Source organism: Bidens hawaiensis, unplaced genomic scaffold (assembly GCF_021521415.1).
Source record: "Bidens hawaiensis isolate Kalapana, Puna unplaced genomic scaffold, B.hawaiensis_p1.1 tig00014660_1, whole genome shotgun sequence".
In the NCBI taxonomy this organism is placed as follows: Eukaryota; Viridiplantae; Streptophyta; class Magnoliopsida; order Asterales; family Asteraceae; genus Bidens; species Bidens hawaiensis.
Window position 1 is genome coordinate 139,931 of NW_027492283.1, and position 4,063 is coordinate 143,993.

General features: G+C 35.5%; 1 pseudogene; it reads left to right on the forward strand.

The window, feature by feature from the left end:
- The first annotated feature begins 881 nt into the window (after positions 1–881).
- Positions 882–3,380, forward strand: LOC143547233 (glycerophosphodiester phosphodiesterase GDPDL4-like; annotated as a pseudogene).
- The last annotated feature ends 683 nt before the right edge of the window (positions 3,381–4,063 follow it).

Genomic DNA, 4,063 nt, shown 5'->3' on the forward strand with positions numbered 1-4,063 from the left:
TTTACGTATCAGGTTAAGCTATCATCAACAATCGTGTCTTGTTGGTCCAACAGTGGAAGGATTCATGAAGATAGTTTTAGTGAAAACATAATTCAGAGGAATATGGAATTGTTTAACGATCAGTTGATATTTCTTGGGCTCCATCCTACCTGCCCCAGCTATACGAATTGTATGCGCCATGCGACTCGTATAGATGTCAGATCTTGTATAGTGTCACTGACCAGCTTACGTCTTGTATAGGCATTACCAATCGTATGACCTATAAACATTTTACTAAATACTTTTTTAAAATGTTTTTCAAATTTATTCTTCAATCACACTAGACAATCAAGAGAATACAAACAACAATATTTTGATTTTAATCAACGTTAATATTACATACAACCAAATTGTAATAAAAAAAATAATTTTTGAGTAGCTGGTCAATGATCATATATGTTATCTTTGTTGTTGAAAATATGAGATTTGTTATTGAACCATATACGGATTTTAGGGAGATATAAGAATTGTATTACTTTCGACTCATATTGGTTCAGTTGTCTAATTTTATTACAAAAGAAATATAAAAAAAATTATTATAATTTGAGAATCATACTTTTTTATACATAGGATTTTTTAAACATTCGAGTCGCGTATGCTTATATTACTCATATAAGGTTATAATACTCGCGTAGACCTATACTACTCTATTTGTACTGCTCGTATAGGCCTATACAACTCGTTCCATACTATTCATATGAGACTATATATGGTTATACGACTCGTATAAAAGTTACGTCAACCACAATTCTAACAAGTTCATCCGGTGTCTAATACCGAAAAAGTCATCCGAATCCGTACGACTCATATAGTTTCGTCAACCACAATTCTAACAAGTTCATATGGTGTATGGTACCGAAAAAGTCATCCGTATTTGTACGACTCATATAGAGTGTGTTTGGATAGTGGGCTAGGGTGATGGTATGATAGGGTCGGTGAGTTAAGAGCAGAAGAGGAGAAATCTAAACAAAATTGAGCATGAGAAGTTAAACCACCGGGACTGTGGTTGAACATCCAGCATGATGCGTTTTACCGCCAGCATAATTTGAGCATGAGAAGTTACGTGTTGGCTGCTTCAAGAAAATTTGGAATTAAATACATATCATCACCTGAAGTCAATTTTCTAACAAGTATTGTGAAAAGGTTCAGTCCAAAATCAACCAAATTAGTTTTTCGGTTTCTTGGAAAGGATGATATCGAGCCTACAACCAACCAAACATATCGTCATCTTTTGAGGAACCTGACATTTATCACAACATTTGCCCAAGGAATTATTGTTCCTAAATCGTATATATGGCCTGTTGGAAGTGATTTCAAAATGATGCTCCACTCCCGTATAATTACAGTTATGACCCCGTACGAGAGTATCTTCAGTATGTTGACAATGGTGTGTTTTCTGTTGATGGTGTGCTTTCTGATAACCCAATAACCCCATCTGCAGCATTCGGTAAGTCATCAACATGATTATATTTCTTTGTTCTTGTTGCTAATTTCTATGTAATTCTACAGATTGTTTATCCAACTTGGGGAATAACCACACTCAAACAAAACCTTTGATCATATCATATGAAGGAGCAAGTGGTGATTACCCGGGGTGTACTGATTTGGCGTATGAAAAAGCTGTTAATGACGGTGCAGATATTATCGATTGCCCTATTCAAATAACAAGCGATGGGATACCTATTTGTTTAGGTTCAACTAACCTCCTTGATAGAACGAATGTCGCCCAGTCAGAATTTACTAATATTATAACCATCCCTGAACTTCAATCTGGTGCTGGAATATTTACATTCAGTCTCACATGGGACCAGATTAAGACATTACAACATAAGTATTATACTCGCTAGTTTTATATCATCAACGTACTGGTTTTTCTTATTTTCTTATTGTTTTTTTAATATTTTAGCTGTAATTTACACACCGTATACAAACTACACGTTACCAAGAAATCCAAGGGCTGTTAATGATGGCAACCTTTCAAGACTATCCGACTTTTTGGACTTTGCTAGTAATGCTACTTCAGTCTCTGGTGTCTTGATCAACATTAAGGTGAGTCACATGATGACCGTCTCGTTATTTCATTTATCTAATAACTCACACGAAAGTGATACCATTTTTGTTCTTATAACTTGCAGAATGCAGCTTACTTATCTGCTAAGCAGGGATTGAGTGTAACAGATGCTGTTATGGACGTTTTGAATAAATCTACAATAAATAAACAAGGAACAAAGAAAATCTTGATTCAGTCATCAGATAGTGCCGTTCTGAAAATTTTCAAGGCAAGAAGCAACAGGCATGAGCTTGTTTATGAAGTTGATGAGAATATACGCGATGTCCTAAATTCAACAATTGCAGATATCAGTGAATTTGCCAATTATGTTATTATTGGGAAAGAATCTGTGTTTCCTAGAAACAGTCGCTTTCTTGGTGATCAAACTGATGTTGTTGCAAAGCTTCACGCTTTTAATCTCCCAGTGTATGTACAATTTTTTAATAACGAGTTTGTTTCACAGCCATGGGACTTCTTTTCAGACCCGTATGTCGAAATTAACTCGTACGTAAATGGAGCTGATGTTGATGGTGTCATTACATCTTATCCAGCTACATCTTCCAAATACAGAAGTAAGTTCATTTATATTGTTAACCTAGCTTTTTGAGGTCAAAATCATTAGTTTTATAAGTTAGAATTCACATTGCTATTTAACACAATTTTGAAACTTTTAGAACACTCATGCTTTCAGTCTACTAGTTATATGCTATTTTGACTTTCCAAGCCAAACCACATATATATTTATGGGTTTCTTGATCATAATTTCTTCGTGTTAATTTTGGTGGAATTTAGGAACCGTTGTCTAGGATTACCAGCAGATCAGAGACCATCATACATGAGTCCAGCACTGCCTGGTCAATTATTCTCGTTCATGACACCTCAATATTTCCCACCAGCTGAAGCTCCTAATCCTGTTTTGGAAGATGCTGACGTGGCTCAAGGACCCATACCACCTACAAGACCATCTGCGCCATCTGGAAATAGGACAGCAACATCACCACGGGCTTCACCAAGTGATCAGCCACCTAAAAGTGTGGTGCAGATTCTGTTTTCTGTTGTGGCTGTTGTTGGTACAATTATACTGGTGCTTTGAGGGGACAAATATACAGTCATTTGGTTCTATACTCCGATTCATGTTTAATGAGTCCTGGGCTAATGCAGGACTGCTTGTCTTAAGAATACTGAATCAGTTGATTGATTGTTGTATAAATGTATAATATGTGTAAGTACTGATATATTTTTGGTGTGTAAGCTATATATATATAAGCAAGCCAATGGCTTGTTATTTGTAAAATAGATTATACTTGTATTATACTAATAAACCCTAACAATAAACTAATTATAAATATAATTAAAAAAATTCTTCAAAAGTTTGAGCATAAATGTTATTAATCCCCACTTGTTACATATAAAGTTTGGAAACAACGCTCATGTTACATCTTAACGGAGGAGAGCCCTCAATAGGCCTACAGTCCATATACTAATAAATCCTAAGAGTAAACTAATTATAATTAGCAACTTTTCTAGAGTTTGGAGCATAGATATTATGCATTTGCCTCACTTGTTAATAATAAAATTTGAAACACTCATGTTGCATCTTAAATTGTTGCTGGCATCTAGAATCTGAACAGTTATAACTTAAACTGGAACATGGTGGCGATTTGTTAGAAAACGACCGCAATCTCAAGTTGGAACACAAGTAGAAAACTAGAACACCCATGCTGCATCTTGAATAGTTGCCGGAATCTAGAATCTAAACAGTTTAAGATTCATTTGGAATAATAGCTGGGCTCCACAAAATGATAAATTGTTTTACTTGGAGAGCGGCACTAGATAGAATATCTGTAGAAGCACTTCAAAAGAGGAGAGGGGGGGGGGGGGGGGGGGTAAACGACAATTCAAGTGTACGTTTAATGTGCGGCAATAAAGTGGCATATCTAGTTTTTTTTCATCAGTAGGGGCTAAATATGGTTA